Genomic DNA, 18500 nt, shown 5'->3' with positions numbered 1-18500 from the left:
GGGCTCAATCAGAAGGGCTTCCTACTCTTTTCTTTTTTTCTTTTTTTTTTTTAAAGATTTTATTTATTTATTTGACAGAGATCACAAGTAGGCAGAGAAGCAGGTGGAGAGAGAGGAGGAAGCAGGCTCCCTGCTGAGCAGAGTGCCTGATGCAGGGCTCGATCCCAGAACCCCAGGATCATGACCTGAGCCTAAGGCAGAGGCTTTAACCCACTGAGCCACCCAGGTGCCCCATCTTTTTTTTTTTTTTTTTTTTAAAGATTTTATTTATTTGTCAGAAAGAGAAAGAGAGAGCACAAGCAGAAGGGGCAGAGGGAGAAGCAGGCTCCAGTCTGAGCAAGGAGCCCGATGCAGGACTCGATCCCAGGATCCTGGGATCATGACCCTAGCTGAAGGTGCCACTGAGCCACCCAGGCATCCCAGGGCTTCCTACTCTTGATCTCAGAGTCACGAGTTCAAGCCCCAGGTTGGGTATAGAGATTACTTTAAATAAATAAAACCTAAAAAAATAAAATTACACTATATTAATTATATATACTCTATGTTATATAAATTAAATACTATATCAAAAATGTTAATATTAAATAATTATTAAATAATATATCAAATATTATATCAAAAAGAAAAGCAATAAATATTCAAAACCCATTATTTCCTAATTAGCTACACTGTACTCTTCAGATTATTTACATCTCTTGTAGGTGTCTGGTGTAAATAGCATAAAATGGAGTGCTATCAGGCATCTTTTCCGAAATATGCATAAAGTGACAGCATATCGGTAGCTTCCAACCAGCCATGCTTGGGAGTATTTATTTACACCAGGGAAATTGGCGAACACTACTAATCATTTTGGCTTCTTCTTTTCTCCAGATAGCAGATTTTTAACACTTTCTAGCCCACTGCACCCTGCAGAACTGATCTGAGGCAAGAGCTTCCTTTCAAGCCAGAAGGTCTCTGAGTCCAAAGGAGGCTGCGGGAGGTGGTGCTGAGAAAAATCTCAGGTAGAGACAATCAGAGTGTGTTGGGCGGGACCTCCAGCCCCAACTTCCTCCCTGAGTCTCCATGTTTCTCTTGGAGCTGTCCCTATTGCCTTATTGCCTCTGTGTCTCCAGTTTCCCAGCGGACTGCCGCTGATCCCTTATTTGCCCAATTCAGTTTAGGGGTCCATCTGAGCTCCTTTGTGTGCCTGGCCCCGTGCTTGCAGCCCCCAAGGTATGATGACAACGATCACAGTTAACATTCATTCAGGTAGACATGGTTATCGTCCTCCTCTCATAGGGACTCTGAAGCACAGAAAGATTTAGTAACTTGGGCAAAATTGCACAGCTAGTAAGTAGCAGTCATAAGTTGAACCCAGGCCATGGTTCCGAGAACCTGCACTGTTAACCAGAAAGTGATGCAGCGAGATGAGAAGTGGAGGCCCTAGCCTCAGCGGGCTCATGCAGAGATTGGGAATGTCTGCACCTGGAAGGATAGATGACATTTGCCGGGAAGAGATGGCACTCAGAAGAGGGGTTCCAGGTGGAGGGAACAACCAGTGTGAAGGTCCAGTGGGAGGGTTAGAAAGGGAAGTGTTTGGGAATAGCCAATGGCCCTTTGAGGCTTTTTCCATATCCTCACTAATATTAGAGAAGTCTGCCTTTGGGTGCTTGAAAGCGACAACTTTCCCAAAATAATTTATTTTCGGGTTTGTCTGTGTCTGATAGTTCTTTGCTTAGTGATTCACATTTCACTCCAGGCAGTAGTAAAGTGAATTACTTTTCTGAACAGAGACTGGGGAAATTGAGCACGCGCTTGTGTGTGTGTGTGTGTGTGTGTGTGTGTGTGTGTGTTGAGGTGGGAGGTGGTAGGGAGGAGCACAGGCAGCATGAATCTGGCTTGGGATTAGCATTTTCCTCAAGTCAGTTGATTATGTGTCTTGAGCAAGGTTGGGTAGTAGAGGCTGGTGGGAGGCTGGGCAGGGAGGGGGATGGCTGTGCACAGATGTCCCCATCACCCTCTCTCATGGTTCAGAATCTGCTGGTCACTCTCAAGGGGTTAATGGGACAGTGAAGATCTCTGAGTCAACTGTTGTATAACCAACACCCTCTATAAGAGCATCTGGGCAATAAATCTCCCTTGGAATGACAAATCACTCTTTCTGAACACTGAGCAGAGCCATGCCATATGCAGAATTTCCATCTCCCCAGATAAGCCTGTTGGCCACTTTATACCCGCTCCTTTGAACTGTAAGCTCACCATGGGCATCTTAGGGATTGTATCCTATAAGTTTAATGCTTCTTTGGTAATGGGTTGCAGAAAACAAAAAGGCCCCAATGGAAATTTCCAATGGGGTTTGGAAAAATACTCTTGGGCAAGATAAGAAATTTTTTTTTTTTTTTGCTTGGAATTTTAAAGAGGAGACTGCTGGTGAACAGAGCCCAGAGACTCATTTCTCTAGAAGGTACCAGAGGTTAGGAAAATCTTGAGGGCACTCACTACTCCAGCCAGAAGCACAAGATCTCTAGAACTGAGGACTCAGGTCTGAGAGGTGAGTGATCCAGGACAACGTCCATTTGACATGGCAGAGGAAATTATGGAATAAGGCCATTGCACCCAAGGTAGGCCAATGGTGAAAATGTGGGTTATATGTGTCTGGAGGGGCTCCTGCAGAGGTTCAGAGGTGACTCTTTTGTACATGTAGTTATTGGGGATTGCTCATTCTGAATCTAAAAAATTGGTCAACCTCCTCCAAATCAGAACCTTTAGCTACAACATATTTTCCTTTTTGCCTGGTCTACCAGGACATTCAGAGGTAAAATTAGTGTTCAGGTAGTGACCAGACATTCCAGGTTCCTGATATGTCTATTTCTTGGTGACTCTGGTTTTGGTCCTTGTTAAAACTGTGCTTAAAAAAAAGCGGGGGCGGGGGGCGGTGGGCACCTGGGTGACTTGGTTAGTTAAGAATCCAACTCTTAATCTGAACTCAGATCTTGATCTCAGGGTCCTGAGTTCGAGCCTTGCATTGGGCTCCACACTGGGTATGGAGCCTATTTTTTAAAAAAAATATATTAGAGGCATATAGTACTAAAATAGAAGTACTTTTCAAGGATGCCTAGGTGGCTCATTTGGTTAAGTGTCTGCCTTCGGCTCAGTCAAAATCGTAGTGTCCTGGGATCTAGCCTGGCATTGGCCTTCCTTCTCAGTGGGGAATCTGTTTCTCCCTCTTCCTCTGCCCCTCCTTTTTGTTAAAAGATTTTAAATAAGTAAAATCTTTAAAAAAAAAAAAAAAAAGACGTGCTTTTCAAAAGCAATCCTTACTTGCAAAGAGTGACTCTTCTTGAGGCCTGCAGAAGAAAGGTCACTGGGGAAGAACTACCTGATTAGCGAAGGGGGCGTTTGCTCCCCCTCTATGTGGTGTGGCTCTCCTCACCTTCAGGACCCTCTGTTTCCCTCATACTGATCCTCACTTGGTACCTCTAATAAGGCTACCTCCCCAGTGGTTCTAGATTCTCCACATCTGTCTGGCACCATCCCACCCAAGTCCATCCAGGCTTCATCCATCCAGTCAGCCAGCCAGCCATTCATCCACGCCCCCCTCCACTCTTTCAACAAACATTGAACATTTTTCCTCTGTACTAGTAATATAAAGATACCAGGACTCAAGTCTAGCAGACTTTGCATCTAGTAGGGTAGTAGATTTGCCCATGAATAAGTTCAAGAGGTGTTAGACAGCTGGGAGGACAGTCAATACAGGGTTCAGAGAAAAGGAGAAAGCACAGGCTTTGGGGACAGCCTATCTAGGCTTCAGATCCTCACCCCAGCACTTGATAGTTATGTGACCTTGGGCAAATTACTTGACTTCTCTGTGTCTGTCTTCTCAACTGTTGAATGGTATCCCACTGTACCTACCTCAGAACGTGGTTGTGATGGTTACCCACTGTTCCGTAACAAAGTATTCCAGCCATCTTATTATATCGCATGACCTGGTGGGTCAGGTACATAGGCAAGGTTTGGCTGTTTGATGATTTGCTCTGCATGGTGTCAGCTGAGGTCACCCAAAGTTTACCTAGCTGGCCTGGAGGGTTTCAGATTGCTTCACTCACGTGACTGGAAGGCTGGGTCTAACTGAGATGTGGACTAGAATGTTCAGATGTGCTCCCTCCAGCATGAACATCTTGGGCTAGCCAGACTCCTTACATGGTGGTCCAGGGCTCCTGAAGAGACTGTGCCAAGAGATGGAAAGGGAAGCTGCTAGGATCTTCAGGCCTGATCTAGAAACTGACACAACACCACTTCTACCACAGTCCATTTGTCAAAGCAGACCTTGAACCTGCCCAGTTTCAAGGTGAGAGGTCACAGACCCCATCTCTCCAGTGGAAGAGTGGAAGAGTCCATGGCCATTGTTTAAGTCACCATGGATACAAAAAAGATGAAATGAGTTTAGTACACAGAAAGCAATTAGAGCAGTGAGTGGCAGAATAAGGGCCATAAAAGTGTTTGTTGTTAATGCTATCATTATCCCTCCTTGAGCTGAGTTTTAAAAGGTGAATCTGAGCTCTCTTAGTAGACAAGGAGCTGTGGAGAGAGGGGATTGGAGAGTTCTAGTTAGATCATATTGTTTGCATATTTGTATCTTGTGAGCAATTGGATGAGAGTTCCTGGCCTTTGCTAATTGAAAGTAGATGATCAGACCACGAATGTATTCAAAACATGTAACTGACTAGTAATTAACCATCTCACATTCCTCCTAAGGAGGAGCAGGGACCTAACGTAGTGGGAGACATGGAGGACAGGATGTCGCTTGGAGGCCACCTCCTCACTCAGGATGTGCAGGCTCAGCTCTGAGGGGCTCATGGACCCTAGGACACACAGATGAGCAGACACAGCTCTGGGCTGCTTGCCTGGGTTCCCCCTCCCGGAGCCCACTGCCTAATTGGAAAGGGCCATTTCAACATCTTAACAGAAAATGGAGTTTTTCTTTCCTTGATGTCGTGATTTGACTGGGAGTTAGCAAAGCATCAGTAGAATCCTAAATGTCTACTTAGAAAAATCAAGCCTTCATCTCGGCTTGGCACGGGGCTCTGCTCTCCCCTTGTGGGAGGAAGATAAAACGCTTTCATGCATGTCCTCCTGCCTATGAACGCGGGCTGGTTAAACATCTCTGGTAATGGCTGAGCTGTGCCAAGGATTTTATCTCTTCCCAGGAACAGTTCCTGCCTTTAAACGGCTTCCACAGGGAAGAGCCATAACACACACTCAGAACACAGGCTGAAAAGAACGGCTTCAGGGCGCAGGGAGTTGTAGAGGGACAGGCTCAGCCATGGTGTGAGCCTTCGGCCCTTTACACAGATTACCTTATGGAATGGAATCCTCACTACACTGGAGGACAGGGGTGGGGGAAAGAATGAGGGTTATTTTGACCTCCTTTTACAACTGACAAACCTGGAACTGAGAAAGGCTGAGTAGACTGCTCAAGGTCATGCCCATGGCATGGACCAGAATTACAACAGCTATCCAAGAGTGTCTGACACTTGTATTTTTATTCTACCAGGAAGTAGGGGGTGGGTCTTCCTCATCTCCCCTCCATTGCTCTTCACCCTGTTGCAAACCCTCATACAGACAAGGACCTCTGAACTCAGAGGGTCCCCACTCTGAAGTGAACAAATGATTAGGGTCCCGGCTTGGTTATATGGCTTCTTTAGGAAGATCTCAAAACATGGTGTGTGCTCAATTTGACCCTAGAATGGAGAGCACAAGGTGTGCTGAAAGAGAAGGAAAGGGAGGCATTTTAACAGAGCCTTAGAAGAAGGGTGAGAGAGAAACAGTAGACAGATCATTTTCTTGCTTGGGGAACCAAGAGCTGTGGGTTCCACATTCCAACCATTTTGTTAAGACACCATTTCATAACTTTGGAAAAATTATGTCTCTACTAAGAGCCCCAGTTTCTTCATTTTAGAGTAAGAGACTCTGCTCTAGGCTTTCTGAGGTCTCTTTGAGTCCTAAGACTCTGGAAATTTATCAGGGCTGCTGCATACAGTTGTATGGGTTGTACACTATACAACTCCAGGTAAGTGCCTCTCACAGACTGCCATGTGGGTTGTACATTGCAGTAGGCCTGGATTCTATAAAGGCAGGATGGAAAAAAGGACATGAGTAGGTGGTGAGGTGAAGTGAGGAAGGGTTCCAAGCAGGGAGATGGAATGGCCTGTGACTACTCTTTTCTCCAATTAAGAGGTAGGCAAGTACTTACACTGCATAAAGGAGTGGTCAGGCAGGTATGTCTGATTCTGTAGAAGAGGATCTGTGGGGTTTGACTCTAATTACACTCACTACCCACATCTGATTAGGACCACTTAGATTGGCTCTGATTCAGAATGATAGAGCTGGTGTACTAGGCAGAGTTCCCTTTGATATATGAGACGTGGGGTCACTGGTTTTCAGAAGCAACTTCCTATCAGAAGTCCTCCGTGACTGAGTCCTATAAGCCTACAGACCCTCAGCCACACTTCTTTCAGGGTGTAGGTGTATGGTTTGTACTCGTTGATAAACTATTGCCTCTAGAGACACAACAGTTTATCCCCCCTCAGACTGGGATACATGAGGGCAGGGCTGTGTCTCCTTCTAAGACTGGGGGTCCCTGAGGACAGGGCTGTGTCTCCTCCCTCAGACTGGGGCTCCCTGAGACAAGACTGTGTCTCCCCTCAGACTTGGGCTCCTTGAGGCAGGACTGTGTCTTCTCCCTTAGACTGTTTACTGACCTCAGAAAGATGTCTCCATTCTTAATTTATTTGCTGTTCACTGAGGACCTATTAAGTGCCAGGCACTATTTAGGAACTCAGAATATTATGTCAATAAACAATAAACACTGTTTAACAATAAGTGCTAAGAAGAAAATAAAGTCACTAATGTACAACTGGGTTGTATGGCTATTCCAGCTATGGTTTACAAAGACCTTTCTGAACAGGGGCTTCTGATCTGAGATCAGATCATAAGCAACCAGCCCTAGGAAGGTCCAACTGCAAATGCAAAGGCCCTGAGGTAGGTAAAGAGGAACAGAAAGGTCAGTGTGTCTTGACCTAAAGATGAGGTCAGAAAGGCTGGATTAGGCACTATGGAGATGTCACCAGGCCTTGTAGACCACAGTGATGAGAGGAAGCTGGCAGGGAAGTGGTTGACTCCCATGCCCTGGGACATCCCTGAACTTTCTGTGGCTTTTCTGTGATATTCTGACTGGGCTGAATGTCTGCATATGAGAACTCTGTAGCCTGTTTCACCCTTCTCAGCTCCCTCAGCTGCTCCCAGCAATAAAGGTGAAATGTGCTGCTAGTGTGATTTCCTTTCTGCAGTCACCCAGGCCCAGATCACCCCCCTTCCCTGCCTGCCTGGGGACAACACTCCATGAATTCCCTGTTCTCCAGCCTTGCTATTACAGACCTGGTCCTGGAGTTCAGCTCTCATTTCCTGCTCTTTAGCAACATCTCTATCAAGCCAGTGAGGGGAAGACCTCCTTGACCCTAAGTTTGGATTTACAGATGGGGTGCCTGAGAAGCGTGTGGCTAGAAGCTAGACGCTAGAAGCGTCTCAGGAAGGCCCTCGCCTCTGGTCGGTCTTATGAAGCTGACAGTAGTCACCTGAAGTCCCCTCCCCCACCACTATCCAGCCCTTTCTCCACTCCCACATCCCAGACAACCAATGACAGGGGTCACTAAGTGCCTGGCCTTGTCATGTCCCCCACAATCGGGCCAATAAGGGGCCAGACTAGGAAGTCACTGACCTATTGATGAAATTTGGCAAATTGTTTAACCTCTCAGGTTCTCCGTTCTCCCATCTGTAAAATGGGAATAATGGCATGGACTTTGCAGGGTTGAAGTTAGAAAAGAAATACTTGGGAGGGGGCTCCCCACGTCGTATCACGTAACATATCTCATACTGACTATGTATCAGGCACTGGTCCTCATTTTTACTGGGGACATCTCATTTGGCCTTCATAGCCCCATGACCAAGGTACATTATGATCCCCATTTCTCAGATGAGGACACCAAGGTAGAAGGAGGCCACCCAGCTCTCTGGAAGGCGATCAGATGGGGGTTCTCAGCCAGGGATGCCACTCTCTCCCTAGGGACATGTGGAGACAGGGGCATGTGGTTTGGGGTTGTCACAGCATCTGGGGTGGGCAGGCAGGATTCCCGATCAATGTGCCCCCTGGGCAATGTGTGGAATAATCCTACACAAGAAGAACTGACCGACCCCTAGTGACAATAGCATCCTAATTTGAGAAACACTCCTTCCAGAACAACTCCTCATGAATAGAGGAGAGACTGAAATCCAGATCGGACCTGGTGCACCAAGTCAGAGCTAGGACCAGAGCCATGTTCCCCCCAGGACAACCAGCACCTTCACCACACAGAGCACAGGCCAGGATTTGAACTGCTTTAACCTGCCTTCAGGATCAGGCAGGCAGGCCTTGATGAGTCAGGCCCCTGTGATTCCCCAGTTTCCTGCCTACACAATGACCCCCTCACCCAGCCTCAGCGTGAAAGGTGACCTCCATTAGCTTTAATCAGGGTCTCAGATGGCTACTGCCCACAGCCACCTCCCACAAAGAGAAGGTGTTGATCGTGATATTTCTGCCCTCAGTACCCTGTAATTAATAATTGCCATTAATCTGGCACACTTTGTCAAATAACGCAGGGCCTAATTGGCTGTAGAGATTTTCTCCTTTTGATTGAGACAGTCCTTCTAAGGGGTTCTGCAACCAGCAGCTGGTAACTCAGCAGGACCTGTCAAAGGCTGCAGTAGGATAATTTGCATGACATTTAGGGAGCAAAGGTGAGCAAAGGGGTGGAGGAGATGGGCCTTTTGAGCTGGGGACAGAGGGCAATGATTAGGAAGTGCTGGGATAGATTTATTGAACTCTTGACTCCCTCTGGATGCCAGGCTGAGCAGCACAGGGTTCTTCCTGGTCTTGGTCCAGCCCTACTTCCTATTTCCACTTGTGAGTATGTGGGTGTGGGGGTAGACAGGCTTCTTTGTGACCTAGTAGGGGAAGGGGGCATTCCCTCCTTTTTGTGGTCCCTGGTTGCATCTGTTAAAATTCTTTTTATTGTAAATGATAGACCACTTAGCCTGGCCTTAGATAACATGACTGAATGAATAAATTATTGAAAAGTTAAGAGAGAGAGAGAGAGAGAGAGAGTGAGTCCTGGCTAGCTTCAGGCATGGCTTGTTCCAGGGATCCCCACTGGCATCAGGACTCAGAGCCCACTTCTTTGCTATTCTCTTGGCTCTGCTCTACTCCTGGATGAGTTTTCTATTTTGGCCACCACCCCTCCCCACCCACCCACTACCACAATAGTGGCTATGCTACCATCCGGACACACAGATTCTTCCTGAGAGGTCCCTGAAAAAGAGAGAGAGAGAGAGAGAGAGAGAGAGAGAGAGAGAGAGAGAGAGAGAAAGTAGCTTTGGAGAAGCCCCTGGCAAATATCTCACAGCTCACTGACCCAAATCTGTGGTGTGTTCCCTCCACTTCCTTCCTCCAGTATCACTATGGTCCAGGTGATGGAATTAGTATCCCTGGGGTCATATCATCATATTTGTTACATAGAATAGGAATCAGCCAATTATGACCCCTGAGCCAAAGGACATGTGTTCGCAGATAGTGTTCTTGGGACACAGCCATGCTCTTTTTTTTTTTTTTCCTTTGCATGTGTAATACCCCTAAGTAATTCCCCTGGCTAACATGTATCCAGTGCTTACCTGGGCTGAGCGTTGTATGGATTTGTTTAGTCCCCATAAGCACCCTATGAGGTCGGGATGGCCATGAGTCCCAACTTACAGATGAGAACAATGAAGGCTGGAGAGATAACTTGTCCCAAGTCACATAGCCTGTGTGGGTCCTCTGGGAAGCAGACTTTAAGATTTACTGAGGTTTGTTAGAATTAATGCCTGTGACAAATAGAAAAGGGGAAGGGAGTGGAATTGGGCCAAGAGAACCTTCAAACCATAATGTAGACCTGAGAGCTAGGAAAGGAAAGGGGAGGGGCAGTGCCTCCCACTACCATGCACCATGACGGAGTCTCCACCAGCCCGATGCGGAGCAGAGTGCACTCAGAGGACAGCTCCAGCACCCTGCTGTGGTCACTGCTGTGCCTGACAGGGAGGAGCTGGCCGGGGCTCCACAGCTGAGGTGGACCCTAAAGGTGCTACGGCCTGACATCGTCCACCAACCACCCTCCTTTCCGTGGAACAGCAAATTCCTTCTTGCAGGGGAATCTGAGAGGCATGCTTCTGTGGCCGCCTCACAGCTTGCAGCTCCAGAATAACCCAGGACCTAATCTCCAGCAGTCTGGGCCAGAGGCTTGCATGCTGACGCCCCTGCTCTTCCTCCTGCTAGGTGGGGTGGAGCAGAGAAAGAAACTGGAGCTGAAGCCTGGGTCCTATCTCTGCCTCCGCCAACGATGGGTCCCGGGGCAAGCCACCGCATTCATTCATTCCATTCATTTATTCAGCCAGTCCGTCCAACACCTCGTGAGCATTTGGGGTGTGTTGCGTCCTAGGCTAAACCCCAATTCAAATGTAGGCCGTGGCTTCTCGGAGCTCTCGCGGGAATGGAGGACCACCGGAGGACCACAGGAGCTCACAGCAGGGCTGGACAATATCATAAGATAGGGATAGGCACAACAGAGTACAGAGATCTGATGCTGTCATGGGCCCCCATCTCCATCTGAGAAAGGGAACAGTTGGACTCGAGGATCTCTGAGACTCTATAAAATCAGCTGTGGGTCCAGGCTGGGGAATCATGGGGTCTGCTCCAGCAGATCACAAGGCCGGGATGGGGGTGAAGACCCAGCCAGGGAGGCAGCCTGAGCCTGTATAAGCTGGGACATGCACAGCCACCTGTCCCTGCTTCCCAGAGGTGGCCTGTTCTGTCTCCAAGCTGCATAGTGAGTCACTGACCTGGGGGCAGGTTCGCACCCTCTCGTTCTGGATACAATGCTTTTGGTACCCCAGGCTGCAGGACAGACCCTCCATCTCTGCCTTCCTGCCGACTGCTGGTCCAAGCTGAGAGCCAGGCCAGCTGGGCAGGAACCATCAGTTAAACAACAGACATTCATCAGCTGATAGATGAGGCCTAGGGAGATCAGCAAACTCATTTGAAAAGGCAACCACCTCGAATTTCCTTAGTCCTTTTCCTTACCCAGCCTTGCCCAGACACATGACCTTGAAGAGGTCCCTTATCTTTCTGCAAATTATTGCCAGGAAAATCTATGGCCAATTAAACAAGCAAATGCTCCTCTTGTACCTTTTACTTGTGCTCTCTTAAATAAGCTCTGGCCTGAGACACGCGAGAAGATGCTGGCTTCGCCGCTTCTCTTCATCAGAAGAAACATCTTCCCCCACGCACAGGCTCCAGGGTTCGGTTATTAAAACAGCAAAACCCAAATGCTTCCAAGATAAACTCCTGATAATGCGATAATAGCAGCCACCCTGGAGAATTCCAATTGGTGCCTCTCACCAGGGGCAATGTCATCAGCAAGCAAGCATCCCAGCTAAAACAACCCCACAGGTAATTTGCTGGTTTACTGCTCAGGTGTAAAACACATATGCGACTGGGTTCCAGTGGCCAATGGAAGAGCATTGACAGGGACTCCTGGGTGGCTCAAGTCATGATCCTAGGGTCCTGGAATCCAGTCCTGCATCTTCCTCTCTGCTCCGGGGGAAGGCTGCCTCTCCCTCTGCCTACTGCTCCCCCTGCTTGTGCTCTCTCTCTCTCTGACAAATAAACAAAATCTTCCAAAAAAAAAAAAAAAAAGAAAGAAAGAAAGAAAGAAAGATAAAATGAAAAGAAAATTATTGACAGTGAAAAGTCCTTTTCCTCAACTTTGCCAGTGAAAGAGCCAGAAACTCCAGGTGCCCCTGGTCCGTAGAGTCTTCCTCTCTCTCACTCCAGAGCCATTTTGGGCCAGTGTTAAAAAACATGTGGACGATGGGGACTTGGGGGTAGGGGAAGGCCAGAATTTCTTCCTTACAGTTAGCCAGATCCCACCCACCTACTGACATAGAAATGTTGTGGTTCAGAGCCAAAGGCCAAGATAAAACTCTTGAGATGAGATATCTTCTTTGCAAAATGGTGGTATAATCAAAGTACGGGGAAGGACCCCATGGGCAGAAAGAGCTGTGCTGGGGTTGTGAGGGGCGACTGGTTATTTACCTCCAAGTTGGGAGGGGGTTGGAGACAGCACAAGTCTCCACGGTATTTTGGAAGCAAAGTTTCCCGGACCTTGAGGGGGCTAGCTCTACCTTAGGAAAAGGTCATTTATTGCTGTTCAGTAAAAACTCAATCAGGAGCCCCTGCAGATGTAAATCAGTGGGCCCTGGGCTTGGAGGATAATTGCTAACGGGACCTTGGGGGGTAGAAATAAGGGAAGTCTCCAAAGGAATTTTTATATGCTGCAGAAGACTTACAGGATTGGGGGTGGGGGGTGGGAAAATGTTAGGCTAAGACTGCCTTTTGCCCTTAGCAAAGTGTTAACGTCGAGGCAGAGGAGCTCCCCTAGGAAGATCACTCTTCGTGTTGCAAGGACTTGTCAGCGTGCTGTAGGCAGTAAGGAAATTAAATTTTTTCTTTTGCCTTTGTTTCCCACATCACCTACCCTCTCCCAGCTTTGCCAGTAGCACAGCATGTGGCCTACTCCTCACTGTGCCCCCAGCTCAAGAGTCATTGTCTGGTCTCTAATTTTCTTTTAGTTTCTGCCTGTTGATTCTCCCTCTGCTCTTTTTTCTGTCCTGCTTCCTCCTCTTCTCTTCTCCCTCTCCCGAGGTTGGTCCTTTGTGACGGCTCTTCAACCTGTGTGTCCTCCTGTTAAAGTAGGCAGCTGGTTAGGCTTTAAAGGATGCTTGGAAACTAGCAAATGGGGAGGTAAGCCCTTTTATCTGGAAAGGTAGCAGCCTGCTCTGCCACCAAGAAGCCAGATCAGAGCAGACAGGCCCAAGACCAAGAGAGTCGGAGACCCCAGCCAAGTGAAGGAGCAAAGCACAAAGCCCTGCTCCCAAAGATATCCCCTTCCTAAATAATAAATTCTACCCTTCAGATACCATCTGCAGTAAAAGAGAGACCCAGACCCTGGACACAGCTGTTCCCTTGAGCTCCCCACTCCCACATCTCAAGTGTACTCTCTCTTTAATAAACTCTTTCCTTGCACAACTCAACCCCTGTTCAGGTCAATCCACTGGGCAACACTACCGCTCATGTCAGGAAATTCCTTCTAAGCCCTAGGCCAGTCTTGGGGTGTCTCAGCCACATTTCCTCCCTCCCCTCACTGTCCTCACTCTGGTGATCGCAGTTTGGTCCAAGGGAATGGTCAGCCTCCCCAGCAGGCAGAACTAGAGCCACCCAAAGCTGCCGCCAGCCCAAGGGGCAGCTTTGTGTCCACTAGAAGGAAGTGTCCCTTCCTCAGGGCAGATGCTATTTCCATAGCAGAGGGAATATCCCAGAGGACTTCAGCCACATGCTCCCCCTTGGCCAGGTATCCCTGTGTACAGGGCAGGGAAGACAGGAATGCCAGGACCTATTCTCTGCAAGACGCAGCTCTGGGGATAGGAACAGAGGAGCCCTCTGTGGGCTAAAGGGAGTCCTTTCCACTGCTAGAGGCAAAGCAACAGCTATCGACAATTTTGGTGTATAGACTTAAATGGAGAGCTTTTTTAACATTGGAGATTCCTCCTCCCCCCGGGAAATCTGCAGGACCTGAGGTGGTCTGGGACCCCAGAATCAATCTCCCCAGGGGACTGAGCTGCAGGCCACACTTTGAGAATCCCTGGTTCCCCAGTGCATGGCCCCAGGACCTTTTCAAATTTGCATTCCAAGAATGAACCCACGTTAGCTTTTGCTCCCCAAATAATTATATTAACCTGTAAGTTTTGTACATGTGATATTGAGAGCTAGGCTATTAAGTGATAGAAAGAAAAAAATTGTTAAAGATAAAAATAAATATACCTGGAAGATAAAAATCTTAAAGATAAAAATAAATGTACCTGGAAGTTGCAATATTTCCTTCCTGCCAATGCCCCTCCCCCATTCTGTCTTTTAACTCTCAGGGTTAAGGTCCTCCCCTCTGTGGAGGCCAAGACCACAGAGACTGGGAGAAGTGCTTTAGCCACTGAGAAAGGGAGTCACCACACGGGGTGGGGGGCAGATTCTCACCCAGTCCTACCCTCTGCCTTCCTAACCCGAATTAGCAATGCTGATTCCCAGGATCCCACTCCTGATGACCAGGGTGACATCTCAGGCTTTGCTTCCTTCCGCCGTGTTCCTCCTGATTCCATTTTTTTTCAGAGAGGACAATGGAGCTATGGCAGGTCATGGCAGGGCCCCTGTTGGCTTTTGAGGTGCTCCTTGACAGTGAATGCTGTAGACCTATGCCCCATGGTTTTGCCTTGCACTGAGGATGTTTGCGCATTTCTCTCTGTCACGTTCGGCCTCAGCCAACATGCTATGAATCAGGCGTGTGCTGATTTAGTGGTATGTCATATTTCGGGGGACAAGCTTCCTCACCTGTAAAATGAGATGGTTGGCCTGAGGGGTTGCTAAGGCCCCTTTCAGCTCTGACAAGGAGTAGGGGGTCCGTAAAGCTTGGTGGTAGCATTCAAGGGTAATAGGTAAGTGGGGACACTCAGAAAACAACAGGGAAGAGGAGAAGCTGCTTAGTAAGGAGATAACCATCTTCCAGCCAGTTCTCAGGGAGAGAAGGACATGAGAAAGCCAAGGTTACTGGAGCAAGGACAGTAGGACCGCTGGGCCTGGTACCACGCAGGATCAATAGCCATGGGATCTGGATCTAGAGCAACCTCTGCCCAGAGCAAGTTCCCTGAGCAAATGTTGTTTTTTCACAGCCTCAGATGCTTTTTCCAGACAGGAAGGCTAGGATGATCACCATGGTCCTCATCATGGGTATTATCTAAAATGGGTTTTTTGGGGGGCCCCTGGGGGGTTCAGTCAGCTAAGCATCTGCCTTCGGCTCAGGTCATGATCCCAGGGTCCTGGGATTGAGCCCCAAATCGGGCTCCCTGCTCTGCGGGTTGCCTACTTCTCCCTCTCCCACTACCCTGCCTTGTGTTCCCTCTCTCACTGTCTCTCTCTCTGTCAAATAAATAAATAAAATCTTTAAAATAAAAATATTTTTTTTCAAAGTGAGAGTCATGAAAATAAATTTTAATTATTTAGTGAGGCAGGTAGGGCAGGGCAGAATGGAAAGTTTTCTTGAAAGGTGTGCTTAAGGGGTGTGTGTGTTTTGTGTGTATGTATGAGATATAGAGAGAATGAGAGAGTAAGCAACTGAAGGGACCCCATGAAGAAAAGCTGGGCATTTTTCCCCCTTTCCTTCTTTTCCTGCTTCTATTCTTGTGAAGATCTGCACCCCTGCTTCACACACGCCTTCACGTATGTCTTCCTTATGAAGGTAAAGTTGCTAATGATTTCTTCTGCATCATCCAAAACAACAGACAACATCTAAGCAGCGTCTAGGCGAGGTCATCATGATTGTTTTTTCAAGACCACTGATTCAAGACCTCTTGATGTGAGGACCCTTGGCTCCCGGGCATAAATGACTTATGGGGGACACCTGAGCACTTGTCCTTGTTTGACCAGTTCCTGGATGCCTAAGGACATGCACACGAGACCACCATTCTCAATAAAAACCAAGTCCAAGCAAAAATGAGACTCATGGCTCCTTTTCCTTTCGAAGTCTCCCCAGTGCTCTGTCTGTCTCTCTTTATATATATCCTCAATAAAATCTGGTCTCACTTCTTTCTGGCTCTCATTTGATTTCCATCCTTTGCAAAGGTTGGTTCCGTGGGACCTCCTGTGGGTCCTCGGACCCTGTCTGCCTGTGTCATGTGTGCACAGGCTGGGTCACTGTACCAGTTGAGGTCCAAGGGGAAACAGAAGACATGCTTAAATGAGAACAGTCTGAGAAGGGTTTAATAGACTATTTACAAAACCAGGGGATAGGGAAAGCAAGGTGTGGGACACAGAGACCTTGGTCAGACGAAAAATGAGGAAGGGAATACTTTCCAGAACCCCATAGAGGAGGTGTGAGGAAAAGGCCCGCTTGAGAGGAGCCTTAGCTATTAGTGGAGGGATAACCAGCCTACTGTGGCAGAGCAGGAAGGAAGCTGGGAGAGCAAATACCCGAGCCTCACTGCCCTCCCTTCCATGTCACACTGGAGCTGCCCAGTTGCCCTAGAAACCCGAGGGCAACAGAGTCATATGTGCAGGGCCCTATACCTCTTGGGGCAGAGGACAGCAGATCCCAAGGGACAAAGGAACAATTTCTCACACAGGGAGGTGTCAAATCTATTTCATACCATGGTTTTCAGCCAAAAACACTTATGAGCCATCGCCCACCAGAGACCAAGTTTGCTCTGGGAGCCTGCATGAGTTATAGTCAGTCTGAATAAGGCCAGAATCCTGGCAAACTGCCTGACCTTGGACAGACTACTGAACTGCAGGCAGGCCGGGTCTGGGGACCCAGAGAGGGGGTTCTACAGGACTAGCTAAGAAGGTCCTTGAATTCACCCAGGATAGAAATCAGACATGAGCTGGCAGGAGAAGAGAGCAGAGCTTGTTGAAGAGGGAAAGAGAGCAGATACAAATGGATGCTCTGGGAGACTCCGAAAGGAAAAGAACCCAAGTCTCATCTTTGAGGTCAGTTTTTTTTTTTTTTTAATTTTTTATTTTTTATGAACATATATTTTTATCCCCAGGGGTACAGGTTTGTGAATCACCAGGTTTACACACTTCACAGCACTCACCAAAGCACATACCCTCCCCAATGTCCATAATCCCACCCCCTTCTCCCAAACCCCCTTCCCCCAGCAACCCTCAGTTTGTTTTGTGAGATTAAGAGTCACTTATGGTTTGTCTCCCTCCCAATCCCATCTTGTTTCATTGATTCTTCTCCTACCCACTTAAGCCCCCATGTTGCATCACCACTTCCTCATATCAGGGAGATCATATGATAGTTGTCTTTCTCTGCTTGACTTATTTCGCTAAGCATGATACCCTCTAGTTCCATCCATGTTGTCGCAAATGGCAAGATTTCATTTCTTTTGATGGCTGCATAGTATTCCATTGTGTATATATACCACATCTTCTTGATCCATTCATCTGTTGATGGACATCTAGGTTCTTTCCATAGTTTGGCTATTGTGGACATTGCTGCTATAAACATTCGGGCAGTTGTTTTTATTGGCAATTGTAATTTGGTGCACATGTCCTCCTAGGTCTTCAGAAACTGGGCAGAATGAGGACAGGGTCCAGGTGTCCTTTATAAGTCACTCATTCCCTGAAGCCAGGGGTCTTGGCATCAAGGTGGCTAGAGTCAGTGGTCTTGGAGAACGTTCAAGAGGACCCCGCCTGGTCACTCCTTAGATATACCTATTGTGCTGGAAGATTCCAAAGACATCATCATCTCTTTGCCTCCCACAAGGAGGACATATGCTATTTGCATAACAAGGTATGTGTAGAACGAGCTGGGGATACAGGTCTTAGCAAGAACAGAAGCTGGAAAAGAAACAAAGAGTGGGGGATGGATTTTTTTTTCCTGGGGTCCTTTCAGTTTCCCTGTCCCAAAGCCATCTGAGCCTGAGCTCTGATACATGCAAGAGGCGTGAGTGATGCCGATAAGTGTTGGCTTATCACGTGCACTACAGATAGTAATTGGGAAATGCCAGGTTTGTGGGGTGTTCGGTAGGGACAGTGGTGATCCCGTGTTCTAAATGCAACAACAGGAATTATTCACGGCCCCTTCACAGCACTGGGCTTTGGGGAGCAGTCTGGCCCATCTCTATTTCTTTGAACCTCACCCTTGTACGCTGTGCGCCTTCTTTCTCTCCGCGCTTTCCACCCAGCCTATGGTTACTTTGTCCTGTAGGCAATTATTGATGGAATGATTTATAAATTACAAGGTGTGTATTGTTCTTGGAGAAAGCACAGGCCAGTTGTCAACAAAATTTACTGAGAAATTAAGTGGTAAGAAGAATTAAAGCCCAAGGAAGGAACCAGGGCAGAAGCAGGAACGGAAGGAGCTATTCTGGGGAGCGAGGGTCCCGAGTATTCTCCGAATAATTTCCAAGAGCTCTGCACCTCCTGGGGGCAAGGGGCCTGTTCCAGCCCAGCGTGTGGGGGGGTGGGGATTGGGGGAGGTGGAGGTCATCCTCTGCCACTGCAGCCACAGTTTAGGTTGAACCCATGTTCCCCCAGGCCCCTGCTCAGCAGACCCTGCCTTTTGACTTTATGGCAAGAAGTCACTTTATTTCTCTCCTTAACAACACCGAGAGTCCCTTTTCATGACCAATCAAGCCAGATTGCCCAGACTTCTGTTAATGGACCATATCTACCAGGAGTTCAGTTTTCTCATCTGGGAAATGGAAATGATAACTCCCGTCTTAAGGGATGGCTGCAAACTGTTGAAATCAGGGATCTAGAAAGCCTTGGCCAAGTCTATAAATGGAAG

At 47.8% G+C, this 18500-nt stretch overlaps 1 long non-coding RNA gene across 1 annotated transcript; it reads left to right on the top strand.

The window, feature by feature from the left end:
- Nucleotides 1-4033: 4033 nt before the first annotated feature.
- On the top strand, nucleotides 4034-11530 carry LOC116587798. Its single transcript, XR_004284645.1, has 3 exons — nucleotides 4034-4327; nucleotides 6947-7020; nucleotides 11314-11530. It is a non-coding gene; the product is annotated as an uncharacterized LOC116587798 (long non-coding RNA).
- The last annotated feature ends 6970 nt before the right edge of the window (nucleotides 11531-18500 follow it).

Source organism: Mustela erminea, chromosome 4, assembly GCF_009829155.1.
Source record: "Mustela erminea isolate mMusErm1 chromosome 4, mMusErm1.Pri, whole genome shotgun sequence".
NCBI lineage: Eukaryota > Metazoa > Chordata > Mammalia > Carnivora > Mustelidae > Mustela > Mustela erminea.
Note: the sequence above shows the minus strand (reverse complement) of the source record. Positions and strands in the feature narration are given on the sequence as shown.